The sequence below is a fragment of the Bombus huntii genome, unplaced genomic scaffold, assembly GCF_024542735.1.
Source record: "Bombus huntii isolate Logan2020A unplaced genomic scaffold, iyBomHunt1.1 ctg00000060.1, whole genome shotgun sequence".
Lineage (NCBI taxonomy): Eukaryota > Metazoa > Arthropoda > Insecta > Hymenoptera > Apidae > Bombus > Bombus huntii.
Genome location: NW_026099321.1, coordinates 612,725 through 629,257, shown reverse-complemented (window position 1 = coordinate 629,257; position 16,533 = coordinate 612,725). Strand labels below are relative to the sequence as shown.

Genomic DNA, 16,533 nt, shown 5'->3' with positions numbered 1-16,533 from the left:
ACTTTACCGACGTTATAGTACGCGAAATAATTACATCGCAATATGTGAACGCAACGTACTTTAAATGCCGCGTTCTTAATTCTTTAAATTTCTTCACATTTTTATACAGTCATTCCAATTAAAAAAAGATACACTTTATCTTGTGTGCAACAAAGCTACTTCGTCGATGAAGCGTCAATTAATTGCTTAAACGTATACCTTGTGTAATTTGACGATTCTTGTCTCTTTCACTGCAATAATCGATACTTCCTCCTAGTTTCTTTCAATAGCTCTCCAATCTCAATACGTTCGTAATATCTTAACATCTAACATCACACGCATATGTTTAATAACTATATTTACAAAGAATTTGGCAAGTTTCGCGCCACTGGCAAGTTTCGCGCCACTGGCAAGTTTCGCGCCACTGGCAAGTTTCGCGCCGTCGCCAAATCTAACCGCTATAACCTAGTACAATCCATTTTTTGAACACTGCCAGTAAACGCTGGATTTGAAAGGCCTTTCTTCTTTCTATAAGATTTTTTCAGCATTTTGCTCCTGTCAAATTGAAATAAACGATTATTAGTAAATTTATATTGACATAAGACGGAGGAAGAATATTATAGAATCTATACTTACGAGGATATACACGGAACCCACCAGAAACTTTGTTCCTTGCCGAAGTCGTTACCCTCCTGTAGGGTTTCTGGTAATTCCTGGTTCAACGTTTCTGGCTAGCCAAGGGTCAGGAAGGCGTGTCCAAAAGACAGCAAACCGAGGGCAACCAGCAGTAAAGATGGATCAATGTCAGCCTAAATTAAATGAAAAATATTCTCCCTTTTATACGCTTCTCTTTATACCTCTTTTAGAAGTAATAGCGATTAATTCCGCTTTCCGCTAATTCCTTAATTTCCCTTCGATTTTCGGGAAATAAATGAATACTTCCATAAGTTCATTTTCGGTAATAACATTACACAAATAATAGTATACTTTGAGGTAAATTTATAATTCAAAATAGAATAACTTACACAATAATCGAGAGTGTCCTCGCAAATATTCCTCTTCGTATTTTCTGTATACTTAATATTCTTTTAAATATTAATAAAGAATATTGGTTGAAGACAGAATTTGAAGAAGTTGTCAGTATACAAAGGATCATTGGTGTTACCTGTATAACGAGATTTTGTAAACATTCGTTTCATTTAGAAACGAAGCTATAGTGTAGTATCGCAAACCTGTAAATAATTACAGACAATAGAAAAGTTACATTTCCTTCGCAAAAAAACGAAACGGAGGAAAATATATCGAAAATCTATCTTGTTTCCGTGATTCGTAAGATCACAAGAAGAATCCATGGCCGACAAGGAACATAATTTTTCTACAAATTAAACCAACTTAAAAAAACGTATTTCAATAACAGATAATATTAGTCGTAAATTAAAAAAGAGGTTGAGTAATTTTCGGATCGTAGAAATACGATGTCGTTAACAGAAATTTCGATTCACTTATCAGATAAATAATGTAAGGTCCCAAAATGTGGGCGATATAACCGATGATATGGATCAAAGACACGCCCTGAGCTCTCACCACAGTCGGCGGCATTTCCGCTGCATATTGGAAACCAATATTCGCGGCGATATTCACCCCAAGACGCGCTATAATCGCCATGGCAACCATTGTCGAACCTTGAATAAGTTGAGAAATATGTAAATGCCACGATCGCCGCATTCCACGCACGATACATACACCCGATGCGCGCATGGTCCAATTAAAAATTAAATGTCATTCCTGTCGAGTATGTGACGTTGAGAAATAAATGTCAATCGTTAATGGAATAGGATTTAAAGGCGAAAAAGAAAAAGAAAAGAAGAGAAGAAGAATATTTGTATAAAAAAATTTTATAAGATTCGATTATTATTAATACTAAGTAAAATGACCGGATTGTATAATTGTAAATTCTCTATAATACGATTTTACATAATACGGGTCTATATTATTATGTCGTTCAAGTCTGTTGTCTATAAACGATAAAAGAGAATTCGAAGGAAAGTTTTGTTGCAAGATGAGGAAATAAAAATAGTAAATTGTTTTATAACTACAACGTTCTATTCTAAATACGGATTAAAAAATGTCTATTTTCCACTCCTTAATGTCCTTGAAAACACGGATATCCCCTAACGCTATCGCTTATCTCCTTACTATCTAACAAAAACATTATTCTTGCATCAAGCACGAGCTTTCATTTCTCAATCTCCCAAAGCTTTCACTGGAGAAGCTTCAGAAAAGCGCTTTTTAAAACGACCGTCGATCGATAAAACCGGATTTTTTCTATAAAATTCACCCCCGCTTTCTCACTGCTATTCACACGTTCCTGCTATTTTATTGAATAATATCGATTGACAAGTCATTTATCAAGAAATAAAAAAAAAAAAAAGAAAAAATGTTACCAGAAGGGATAGCGATGGCAACGAAGGAGAAAATGCCACAGAGGAACACCGATGCGAAACCCATCCATCGTCTGCCCCATCTGTCAAGGAAAAGGGCGAGTAGAACAGCGGCCGGAAGTTCCGTGAGGGACGCTAAAGAGAACGACGTGAAAACGTCGGGGTCCAGAAGTTTCATGTTCCAAACGTGGCCGTCGAACACCCACACCATCAGCAACCTAGAAAAAAATCAGCCGAGTCATACATAAATCACGCTGGACTTCAAGATCGTTTATTAATCCTTCGCATACTCGTTCCCTCGCGTTTGACGTTTATCGATGCTAATTATATACTTAAGCAGATTCTTAATGACCCACATAAAATGCCCCATATACTCTCTTAATGTTCATTCGAGTAGTTTGTATCTAGTTTATGGTAATTTGTGTCTATTTTAATACTGGTTTTATAAAGACAGGGAAGTAGCGTCGAGGCTGATTGGTAACTTGGTTGAATTAACGGTATAATATAATTGGAATATCGTGAGGCTGAGAGTTAAGAACATATTCTTAGTTAATTTTATTTTAGGAAATGCAGGAAGATTCAGAATTATCATAGTATTAAAAACAAAGAAAATATAAGAAACGTAAAGGAAGTATAAAATTGAATACCTTTCCTATCTACAGGGTGGTTGGTAACTGGTGATACAAGCGGAAAGCGGGTGTCGTACGCGAAAAAAGAAGTCGAAAATATATGTCGGGTTATGGTTAGAATTTTGTAACAACTCTTCACGTGAATTAGCCATTGTTTCACAAAGCCGAGATTATATTTACACGTATATACAGGACTATCACAAAGCTTAACAAATAATAAGTCTAATGAATAATAAGTTTAACGAATGATAAAATTAGTGAATAATAAATTGTATGAATAATAAGTTTAATGAACACTATTTGTTACGACCGTTCGCGGAGAGACGCGGTCGCGAGGAAAACGCGTCAGCGAGAGGCGTAAATTCTCGCTACGATTCGGTGAATCGACGCCGCGAAGTAGTCGTTCCCCTGTTTCGTTTAGGATAACAGAGGTGGTTGATATGAATATGACACAGTAGTAAGTTATATTTCACCGTTTATTCCACAACTTATAACGAGGATAGTTACACTGGTGCGTATGTACGAGATGAGCGAGTGACTGAGTGATCTGCGGGTGTGTATACCCGCTCGAAGGATGTTGACCGTTCGAAGGATGCAAAAACAGTACTCTTGGAAAACGATGCTGTCTCGGAGGAGAGCTAAGGATGAGTGTGTCTAGCGCACGGGACCATCGGATTGGTTGGTGCCGATGTTATTTAGGAGAGTGAGGGAATAGGCTTCGTTTTTAATTGGTTAAACGAAGGGTCTTAACCGCCCTGGAGAGAAAGTGGTTAGTGGGAGGAAAGTTGCAGCGTGCGTGACAAAAACTGACTTTCCCTTGTTAAGCCGTGGTAGACAATAGTCTCTAGAAATTCCTCCGAACCAGATGTTTGTTTCGTTTGAAGGACCTTTTCTAGGAAATCTATGTGATTTATGGAAGGTCCTTGACATCATGGAAGATACGCTGCGAGTATCCGAAGACATCTGGTTGCCATATTGCCTGCGGTGTGTGGCCTCGGCTAGGTAGAGTGTTACGCGACGTAACACTATTAACAATGTCTTTGGGTTCAAACGAATCCACAGTCAACGGGATAACTCTTCACTAAACGTAAACTAATCTTAGGCGCAAAATACGATTGTTGAAAATGCTCGATGTATCACTCTCCAAAGCAATCACACGAATGCCAGCCTCGTGGAATTTTTCTCGCTGTACGATTGCATTTGTTTTCTATACCCGTTTGGAAGCATCGAGAAGGTTCCAAACGCCGTTGCTAGGCAGTTTCTGCCTGAAGTTTGATTATTAATACAACGTATGTCCTATTGTATCGACACCTCCGAGGCAACATCACACGTGGCTAGGCCCGACATATAGAATAGAATTTTTTTTTAATTTTTCCGAGCGAAAATTCAAAGTCGATTTTCTCGAAAACAAAACCTCAAACGAAAAATTTTTATTCTATATCTTCGACTTCTTTTTTCGCGTAGAATCACCCCCTTTCCGCTTGTACCATCAGTTACCAACCACCCTGTATATCTTTTCGTATATGATTGTAAATTTCTCTGGTGTCTTAGTTTTTTCTAAAATAATATTGTAATCATTGCTGAGAATTTACAAGTAAAAAGTTCTAGCTGTGTAGTTTGTTCGATTGATGTTGGAAAGGTTAACTTACCAATAAATGATGAGCATGATAGTGATACGACCAAGTCGTGGCAGCTTGAAGAGATGTAGGACAGTGTATTGATTATGCGATTGATCCTTCTCATTCATCGCCTTGCAACTTTTCTCAAATTCGTCGAATATTTCTTGCTTCACCTCTTTACCGTTCACTTTAGCGAAGTTTTTCAGCATCTCGATCGCTTTGTCCACCCTGCCACTGGTTATGTACCAACTACGGAAGTATATGAAATACGCAAACGTTATAAAAGCCTGTAAGAAATTTTCAAAATTATCACTTTCACCAACCTTTTGTATCGACAAACTTTTTGTGCAAATTTGAATAGAGCTGTCTAGTTACGCATCAATCATTTATTTTGCACAGCTAAAAATGTGATGGCTTATCGAGAGAAAGATGTTGACCTTGAGATGTTTTATTTACGAGACAGAGGAATCGATGTAATAACCGATCCCAAGATAGTATGTATTGTTGGATAAAATATTACCCAATTTAATTCAGCTATAATTTTGGAATTTTTATGGTCCGGTCTCAAAGGACTTTTGATGTTTTAAGAGAAACTTTAACGTAAAAGAAATTTCTTATATTTCTTTGAGGATTATTTTTAAAGAATTTTCCGATGATACGAAGATACAAAAATAATCCAAAGGACGAGGTAAGATTAAATGTCTACTATACTATCGTATACTAATTTACTTACGAAATTTCTTTGTATTATATTTTTATAATGAAAAAGAAATTGGAATTAAACTACCGTGCACTTTCAGGAACAATCCATGGTCCTACAAACGCAACCACCATAGGACACGCGGTGACCATGCTGAGAATCCTCCAATTTGAGATCCAATATGCGATCCAAGGCAGAAGACTCGAGGCTGCCGCGAAATAAAGTCCAAACGACATGTTCGCTACCAGAGTTCGATATTTCGGACCGACATATTCGATCACTGAAAGAATAATTCGTGATATCGTTATTGTATTACATCGTTATAGAAATCTTCCCAAATGTTTCGTCAATTTCGTTTCTTCATTTGATATAATAATATTGTTTCCTTATTTCCTTTAGGTTTGTCCTTTCTTCGTTTTTTACCAATCTAATTTCAAATATTCAGACTTATTTGTAGATTTTATAAATCATTAACATCGACAATGTAAGATCGTTTTGAATTAAAAAGAATTTTAAAAGGAACACTGCTTTCATCTCAATATCGAACGGAGAGTGCCTCAGTAATCGTGGTATAACCGAAGATTATTCTCCATAGGGAAATAGGTCACTCGAAAGATACAATTTCATACCAGAAAAGTATACAGAATTAAGTATCCTGTCGTTTAAAATAAAATATCTTAAAGTATCCCTAGACACATGTAATTTTAATACCAAACTAGATATACAATTACACAACAAATTTCAAATTACGAGATATAATTCCAAAATATAAAGTTTCAGTAAAATCATTTACCATTAAATATCTTAAAATTGATATCGTAAAATTCGAATAAAAATTTGACTTAAGAAAAAACAAACCGACATAGGGCAATAAACATTTATTCAAACACGTCATAAATAGTTAATCGTTACGTAAAACGGGACCGATACCGGTGCCTCATTATTAGGTCATAAATTATAGTTTTCCTATTCTCAACAGCTTTTTCTCTCTTATAATTTTCTCGATGACTCACCGATAATGAAAAGCACGTTGAAGCAGTTATCGAACGAGGTACCGACGACTAATCTCGCCAGACAGAAGCTCCAGAAGCTGTTGCAAAACGCAGTGCCGACAGACGTGATGAAACCAACCGCGTTACACGCAACCAACGCCGGAATTCTGCCACAATGGTCGGCTATGTAACCGAATATTAAGCCTCCAAGAATGCTGCCGACGAAGAAGGCCGATTGTGCTGCTGAGCCGAGGAATGCGTGGTCGCATACCCATTCCAGCTGAAACAGAAAAGGGGGATGCTTTATGATTGCGGCTAGTTATGAAAAAACACCGCGTGGTTGGAAAATCGATAGAAGGTGAAGAGAATAAGGAAGACGACGAAAGGACGAGTAATAAATTCCGTAGTTTTTTAATATCATCAGAATTGAGAACCTGAGTCGTAGGTTAGTTAATTGTAGTCTTTTGGTAATATTTTTAGTAATAAAATAGTAGAGGTTGTTTGCATAATTCTTGGATATGATTAGAGAATTTGTCATAGTGGAAGGAATATAAATTTGTTAAGTAGAAGATAGTATCTCCCGATTTAAGCAGGACTTTTTAGTAATAAAATAGCAGAAATAGAAATTAGAAATAATAATAATAACAATAAATATTCGATAAAAATTTCTTGAGTCGTAAGAAGTTACCAAATGCGTATTTATACGTTCAATTCGAAATATCTGTCTATTGTACAGTTGTAACTTTCACTTTCCGATTTATGCGATATTATATAAACGGATTCATGTTCGTGATTTCATACGCCGAGACGTACAAATAATTAAGGATGACAAGGTTAATTTTATGTTCCGCTATAAACGAGCTCTGTTAAGATGCAAACAGCATAACAAGTAATTACACCTACGTCTAAGTTCGTGCAACCAACAAGGACTTCTTTTATAATGACTGCATTATATGCTATCGTCAGCAGCTTTACGAAAGACCGTAAATATTTATAGAACGACGGCATGGTTTTATTGGCCAGGATGGGTCTGCCTCTCTGATACCACTCTCCAATATGTCGGTATAGTTCACATTGTACATGTTACATCGCGAAAACGAAGTCGCACCTTCCGCCAGCAATTCCTCACTCGACGCTGGAGGGATCGATAGTGCAATCCTACATAAAACAAGAATACGTTACATTAACGGTGATGAAATTTGCAAGAAGTATTTTTAAGAATACTAATTTTCGTTTGATTTTCTTATCTTTTTTTAAATAACCAAGGAAAAATGACAGCAAATGGTAGAGAGAGGGAGAGAAATGGGAAAAATAAGATGAAAATTCTACTCAAAAGTGCATAGTTTTTAATCCTAATCTTAAATTAGTCCAATTCCTTGAAACTTAATTCGAATCCTGTTTAAATAAAAAAAGTGACAAAAGTAATATACATAACAATATAAAAATCTATAATAATTTCTCTAATAAAGAATAACGACGATATCAGTAACAGTAATAACACATTATCTTTAATAGTGTTTACATTTCTGCATTTTAAAATTTTCTGTAAAAGTAAAATTCGCATAAAAATCCGCGGCCTACTTATTATTTATAAATCTGCTGCTTCAAAAAAAAAAAAAAAAAAAAAAATCAAAAATGGGAAAAGTGAAAGAATAAAGTAACAGGAAAACAAAAGCACAAAATACAAAAGAGGAAAAGAGACAATGACCGTACAAATAGGAACAAAGGCAAGAGCTGGAAGGACGATCGTCCCGTATCTATTGCACTCCGAGGCATTCGAATTGTGTTGGGATTTAATTACCGATCGCTGCACGTATCGGTGAGTCTATTTCCAGACAAATAAACGGTACGCGGGGAGATTCGAAAAATTGTGCGAAACGAACGATTTTCCTCGTTGACGGATCGTAGAAAACCAGATCTCGCATGCGTCGTCAAGAATGGTAACACGATTCGTTGGAATCGTGCCATCCAGACATCCTATCCTTTCGCCGGTAATTCCTTACGTTCTTGAAATAGAACACGTGAAAAAGACGTTGATAATAGTATAACTATGGAATCGCGATTTCCAACTATTTTTATCTCGTCGCAAACTGGTTACAGGTATTGTTACGTCGCGTAACATTCTACCTAGCCGAGGCCACACACCGCAGGCAATATGGCAACCAGATGTCTTCGGATACTCGCAGCGTATCCTCCATAGTTTCAAGGACCTTCCATAAATTTCATAGATTTCCTAGAAAAGGTCCTTCAAACGAAACAATCATCTGTTTCCGAGGAATTTCTAGAGACTATTGTCTACCACGGCTTAACAAGGGAAAGTTAGTTTTTCTCACGTACGCTGCAACTTTCCTCCCACTAACCACTTTCTCTCGAGGGCGGTTAAGACCCTTCGTCTAACCAATTAACGACGAAGCCTACTCCCTCACTCTCCTAACTCAAATCGTCACGAACAAATCCGATGGTCCCGTGCGCTAGACACACCCATCCTTAGCGTTCCTCCGACACATCATCGTCTCCCAAGACAGTACTGATTTTACATCCTTCGAACGGTCAACACCCGCAGATCAGTCACTCACTCATCTCGTACACACTCACCAGCGTAACTGCCTTTGTTATAAGTTATTGGAATAAACGGTGAAATATAACTTACTACTGTGTCATATTCATTCAAACACCTCTGTTATCCTAACCGAAACAGGGGAACGACTACTTCGAAGCGTCGATTCACCGAATCGTAGCGAGAATTTACGCCTCTCGCTGACGCGTTTTCCTCGCGACCGCGTCTCTCCGCGAACGGTCGTAACAGGTATCTCCCCCACTCCCGTACGACACGATATTTACATATGCATTTACATATACAACGCAATACCTGGGTTTTCCTGATTCAATAAACACAGTTGTTTCGTGCAAGTTATCAGATATTATATTGTGGTTTTAAAGAAACAAATTGTCGCAATGCGATACGTTATCACAGCTGAGAAAATGGAAATCTCCGTGCAAGTGGAAGATTCTGTCGTCGAGAATATTTATTGCGACCTGCATGGAAAACAAACAGGCTTTCGAGAAGCCTGGTTTAAACTACGTGCACGTGACTTGAACAGATATGTACATGTTGGAATACAACGATATCAGTCGCATGCGGATAGAGTGTTTGATCGTACAGATTCTTCCATTCGTTGCCAGCGCCATCCCCACCAGCGTGCGTTCGTGAGATGCACCACGGCAGTTGGCACGTGCATGCTTTTTCAAAAAGACGCCGGAAGAAGCGTGAGGATATGAATGGAACATTCTAGACGGGCACGTCGAGAAGCTACTAGAAGGTTCTGTGCCACATGTGACGCCACACAGACACCCACACAGGTCACACTCATTACTGCATAGAGAGTGGGGCTCTAAACCTTTTCAAGGGCCATGGGTCACTAAGCCAGTCTGTGAATAACTAGCCAACTGTCTACATTCCAGAACGCACATTTATAACTCTCGAAATAATTGTTTAATAAATATCACATTGTATTATTTCAACATAAACATTGTGTCTTCCACAGAATATTAATCCTAATTCCAAGATTAAATTCTAACAGGTTATGGGCCCAGACCCAATGTGCTAGTGTTGAAATAAGTTAATATTGAACAATTAACATAAAGTATTACAGTGAGATATAAGTGTATAAGTGTATAAGTGCGGACTAAAGCAAAATAACAATGGCAGGTAGTGCACGTTTCGAGATTCAAAGACTTAACGGCAGCAATTACGAGACGTGGAGAGATAAACTCGAATTGTTATTAATTAAAGATAAAGTTTGGACAGTGATCAGAGATCCAACTCCAGCGCCCGACAAGATGGATCAAAATTGGCTAGATAAAGACGATCAGGCTCGTGCGACAATAGGGTTACTTGTCGAGGATAGTCAGCTTATTCACATTCGGGGCGCAAGATCGGCGAAGCAAGCATGGGAGGCCCTGAAGAACTATCATCAGAAAGCATCATTATCGAATAAAGTATTTCTGCTCAAGGATATATGTCGAATGAACTTAGCTGAAGGCGGAAATTTGGAAGAACACTTAACAGAAATGTTGAACATGTTCGATCGGCTAACAGCATTAGGAAAACCCTTGGATGAGGAGATATCGGTAGCAATGATTCTACGTAGTCTACCAGAGTCATACAGTCCCCTAATTAGCAGCCTGGAAAGTAGACCGGAATCAGATCTCACTATGGAATTCATCAAAGGAAAGCTCATCGACGAATATAAGCGGCGCAGAGGTTCAGGATGGACAACAGACCAAAATGAAACAGTAATGAAAGCAAGTGATGGTAGAAATAATAATACGAAATGTTTCTTTTGTAAAAAACCCGGGCACATGAAGAAGGATTGCCGTAAATACGCCACATGGAAAACAAAGAAGGATAAAGTGAATAAGGTAATGGAATATAGATCCGATGAAGAACAGCAAGCTTTCGTGAGTACAGAACATAGAGCATCTGAGAAAATTTCCCAAGAACTTTGCCTCGGAATGAGTGATAAAGATACAAGACGTACGCATGTATGGATTATTGACTCAGGGGCCACGAGCCACATGACGGCAGACAGAAACTTTTTCAGCAGCTTCAATCCATATGAAAAGGGTTTTGTACTACTAGCAGACGAAGTCAAGGCAGTCCAAATAAAGGGCAAAGGATCAGGTATCATAAAGCACCCAAGTAACGGTAAGATAACAAACATGCATGTTGACAATGTGTTGCACATACCTGAGCTAAGCTCAAACCTACTCTCGGTGAAAAAACTAACGAGTGACGGCTATAAAGTAAGCTTCGAGAATGACGGTTGTCGTATTGTAAAAGATGGAGTAGTAGAAATATTCGCTAAAGCCTCAAGCAATTCATACCTACTGCCGACCATCGAAAGCGCATGTACAACGAAAGAAAAGCAACACAACGAAAGCTGTCAACATACCTGGCACAAGCGTTTCGGGCATAGAAATATAAACGCGATAAAGCAATTAGAAAACGGCCTTGCGACCGGGATAAAGATAAAGGACTGCGGAATAAGGGAAATTTGCGAGTACTGTATAAAAGGGAAAATGACGAAAAAACCTTTCCCTAAAGAATCAACGACAAGGACGAGTAGCATTCTGGATCTCATACATACAGATGTTTGTGGCCCAATGCAGACTGAAACTCCAGGTAAGAAACGGTATGCTTTAACCATAATTGATGATTTCAGTAGATTCACAAAAATATATCTGATGGAAACAAAACATGAAACCACGAAATATATTAAAGAATTTGTGCAATCAATGAAAAATCAATTAAATAAGGTACCTAAAGCAATAAGATCAGATCGAGGAAGGGAATACGTCAACAACAACCTGAGGAATTACTTGCATAATGAAGGTATAAAGATTCAATATACAGCAGGATACTCACCGCAGCAAAATGGAGTCGCTGAAAGGAAGAATCGCTCTCTAATAGAAATGGCTAAATGTATGCTTATTGACGCCGACATGGACAAGAAGTACTGGGGTGAGGCAATACACACAGCCAACTACCTGCAAAATGTCCTACCCACAAAACACACAGGTAAGACGCCGTATGAATTATGGTATTCTAAACTACCTGACGTCAAAAATCTTCGTCCTTTTGGTACTATGGCATATGCACATATACCTCAAGAGTGTCGAAGAAAATTAGACGAGAAAGCAGAAAAATTAAGGTTTGCCGGATATCCGGAAGAATCAAAGGCATACAGACTACTCGATACAGCTACAGATAGAGTAAAGATAAGCCGTAATGTGATCTTTCTTGAAACTCATAAGGAACCCGGGACAGAAGAAATTATTTTTGAAGAACAGACCGTTACTGAAGGTACAGCAAATAAAACAGGAGATAACAATAAGGAAATTATTGAAGAAAAAGGACCCAAAGATGAATCCGAAGATATTCAAGGTTCAGAGCCAAGGCGATCAAAAAGACTAAATAAAGGAATTCCTCCTGATAGGTACATGGGAGCACTAAACATGACAGTTAGCCTAGAAGAGCCAAAGGATCGAAAGGAGGCACTATCAAGGCCAGATGCAGAACTGTGGATAAAGGCGATGGATGAGGAAATGGATTCTCTGAAGAATAACAAGACTTGGGACCTCATGATTCCACCTAAAGAGCGAAAGGTTTAAGTGCAACTAAATTGAATTTTCTGTTACAGAAGTGCAATTTGCAGAATCAATGATCAAGCGACTAATATCGTTGAGGAAGGGTGTTGGAATACAACGATATCAGTCGCATGCGGATGGAGTGTTTGATCGTACAGATTCTTCCATTCGTTGCCAGCGCCATCCCCACCAGCGTGCGTTCGTGAGATGCACCACGGCAGTTAGCACGTGCATGCTTTTTCAAAAAGACGCTGGAAGAAGCGTGAGGATATGAATGGAACATTCTGGACGGGCACGTCGAGAAGCTACTAGAAGGTTCTGTGCCACATGTGACGCCACACAGACACCCACACAGGTCACACTCATTACTGCATAGAGAGTGGGGCTCTAAACCTTTTCAAGGGCCATGGGTCACTAAGCCAGTCTGTGAATAACTAGCCAACTGTCTACATTCCAGAACGCACATTTATAACTCTCGAAATAATTGTTTAATAAATATCACATTGTATTATTTCAACATAAACATTGTGTCTTCCACAGAATATTAATCCTAATTCCAAGATTAAATTCTAACAGTACATATGCATATAAATTGTCTCCTATAGAAGGTGGTTAATTCTAGACATCGAAAGGAACGTCTTTAATGAAAACATGTATTGATTTGTTATACGATCAACATGATTATTGACCATTTCGATCTGCCGGAGCTGAAAATGTCTATCGCGTAACAGGGTAAATTCGAACATAAAGAAACTATGTAGGATCGTTCGTTACGTATAACTCAATAATTCAAATAAGACAAATTGCACATAAAGTGTCACTTACTTTTGTTTGTCTGTGAGGTTCCATCGTTCGAGTTCCGGAACGGTATACCAGTGTTCAGCTGGCAATAGCGTGATGAAGAACTGCGTGAAGTAGAGGAACGCGTAGACGAAGGTGAAGGAGCATGATGAAAAGGAACCATTGGTAGCGGCTGGCCTCGCCAACGTACGGTAGTATGTCGTCGAAGGTTTCGATCTTCGGACGTTCGCCCTCCTCGGCTTTTACGGACTCCGTCATGACTGTCATTATCTCGATATCTGCGAATCAATGATCCTCGATCACCTACTTAACTCGAATTACACGTTACGAGGAAACTAAGTTCAAGGTGAATGGGGTATTATTAGGTCGTCGAATAAATTCGTGTTGCAATGCGTTCATACCTTTTTATGTGTTTTACGAATACAGATCGATAAACGATCAAGGTGATCGATCTTATGATATACAGTGGCTCACGGAAGTACTCGAACACTTTCATATCACGAAACGTTCTATAATTTCGTTAGCACTCTAACGAGATACGATTATCGAGATTATAATCGTAAAATTTGGAATCAATCTGAGATTGTATATTGAAGATATATATACATGAGACAATGTATATATATTTCGCAAATATATATGTTAAATGAAAAATTAATATGTATATAACACATGATGATGATTTTACTACGTACATCGTGGCTTATTATTCTTATTAATTTAGCGAATAATTGACTGCTCAAATACTCTGGTAATTTTTATATATAAAATAACAATAATATATGTTTCCAATAAATATATGAAATTTCTATATACACGTTTAGATCTGTTTCAAATTTTCTCAATGTAATTACGACGATCGTGTCTCACTTCAGTGTCAATGAAATCTCAAAGTGTCTCGTATAAAAATCACCAAAGGTTTGTTTAAGTGCCCGAGTACTTTCACGTGAGCGACTGTTGTTTTAGTAGCAAGTTCTCTTATGTCTATCTCTTCGTTACATTTAGCCGGATAATTTCTCATGTTTATCAACGTGTTATGATCTTTCTCTTATTAAGCGGAGGAATCTCTTCTTCGCTAAATTTTCTTAAACGGGTTCAAGGTGAGGTGAACCACATTGTTGAAATCAAGATGAAGAAGATGAAATCTAAAGTCGAGATGAAAGGAAGTAGATGTTTGTATTGTCTAGATATATTGCCATGCTACTTTTTGACACGATATAATCTTAGGTAAAGGCTAATTCAAGGTGATACAGAGTGTACTGGAAAAAGTGATTTGAATTTGCTAGAGAGGAAGAGAAAAGGAAAGATCCTTGAACATTTTTGCAAGGTTATTGCAAAATGGAGGATACTATCGAAGGCTTATTGCTGTCACTTGTACGTTCTAACTGGAGTGTCCTTTAAATAATTTGCTTCTTATTAGATCCTTTTTGCAAATAGGAAGATAATATTTTTGGGACGTGAGGATTGTTAAATAAAAATGTAATGTAATCAGATGTAAATTGTCATTGGAATAGAAGAGTTTGTTTAGAAGAAATGATCATGAAATACACAAAATGTATCGTGCGTAATGTGTAAATAATAATTAATTCTAAAGACAATTAATAAAAATTTTAAATAATAGAGCACCATACCTCCGGTTCCTGCTTATTTTGACACTGTGCAGAATGTCACACGATTGTTGCCTTTTTTTTTTTAAAGATTATTCAGTTAAGAAACAAGCACCAATAAAAAAGCAATTATAGTTAATTATTAAAAAATCCAAGTAGGTATTACATAAATAAAATTATCAAGGAAGATATTTATCGTAAAGATTGTGTGCTTATGAAAGAAGTAAACGAAATTATTGTAGCGCCATAGTAATTTGTATGAATCTTTGAATCTTGTTTAAATAAAATTTTCGATAAAAATTTGATTCTATCAGTGAACGATTACTACAGTTAATTACTGGATAATTAAAACAAGTAAGTAAAATTATTGTTACAATAATCCCGACAAATTCGTGATATTATTCAACTAGAATCGTTAAGAAAAAATTCGACACCGTTAGCGAACGCCATTTTACTTTTACTTCACGAAGGCCAACGTTATAAACGTTGAATCAAGAGCAATCATTTTCAATATAAAATATACGCGCGAAAGCTTTTGCTCCCTTTGATAATTGAATCCTTAATTTGCCGCCAATTAAACTCTTTCCCAACCACCTTCGTCTTCTAAGAAACCTTTTATACCCCAAAGAGAAATCCCCTTTTGCACAAACTCGCTTTTTTTCAACCATCGTACAACACGATATGATATTTACACCGTGCAATTTACACGATTCAGATCTCAATCTTGCAAATCATTTCGAAAATAGATCGATGATTAAATCGATTATAAAATCGTCCCTGCAAGTTTTAATTGATTAATTATTTCTTTATTTGATGAAATATTATTTATTATTTAAATATCGTTAATTTACTGGCGTTCAATGAAATTTCTCGTAGAATTAAGTTCGTTTAAAATATTATTAATTTAATGACATTTTTTGTAAGATAATTGCGGTTAGATTTGATCTTTCACGAAATCTACGAGATGATCGCGTTCGATTAATCACCGATGTAGCGCATATGTAAAACATTTAAAACAGTCCATACATAGATGTTTCATAAGTGTAGATGATTATTTATTACGGTTCTGTGTAATTAATGTTCGTTGCGATTACCACGAACTTAGATAAAAAAAAGAGTATTAATGATGAGAGAACCGGAAGTGACCAGTCCGTGACATAACTGTTATTTTCTAGGGGCTTGGTAACATTTGCATAAATTATTTCGCGTATACTGTAACGCACTTTACGTTACAACGGTATGCCGATGGACACGAGAAAAGAATTTTTCTGCCACAAATTGAATGGCATTTTTGGCGATAATGATTGTGTGGAATGATGAATGCTTTAATTGAGATTCTAATCGAGATTCAAGTGATATATGAAGTTTGTACTTTCCAATAGGATACATTGAGAAAAATGTCTTCGAAAGAGAATATGCTATTTTTTAATAAGTCTAACAAATTCTGGATCTTTTAATTCACAAGGTTGCAAATCTCCAAATTCTTCAGTCTGAATTTTCGAATCTTCTAATCTCACGATCTTCGAATTTTCTAATCTTCGAATCATTAAAAATTCTAATTTTCATAGAATTTTCAAGGAAGCTATAAAATAAAAATATAAAATATAAAATAAGA

The 16,533-nt window shown here is 37.1% G+C and overlaps 1 pseudogene; it reads right to left on the bottom strand.

Annotated features, from left to right (window-relative positions):
• Nucleotides 1–16,533, bottom strand: part of LOC126875944 (organic cation transporter protein-like) — a 59,604-nt pseudogene that overhangs the window by 3,943 nt on the left and 39,128 nt on the right.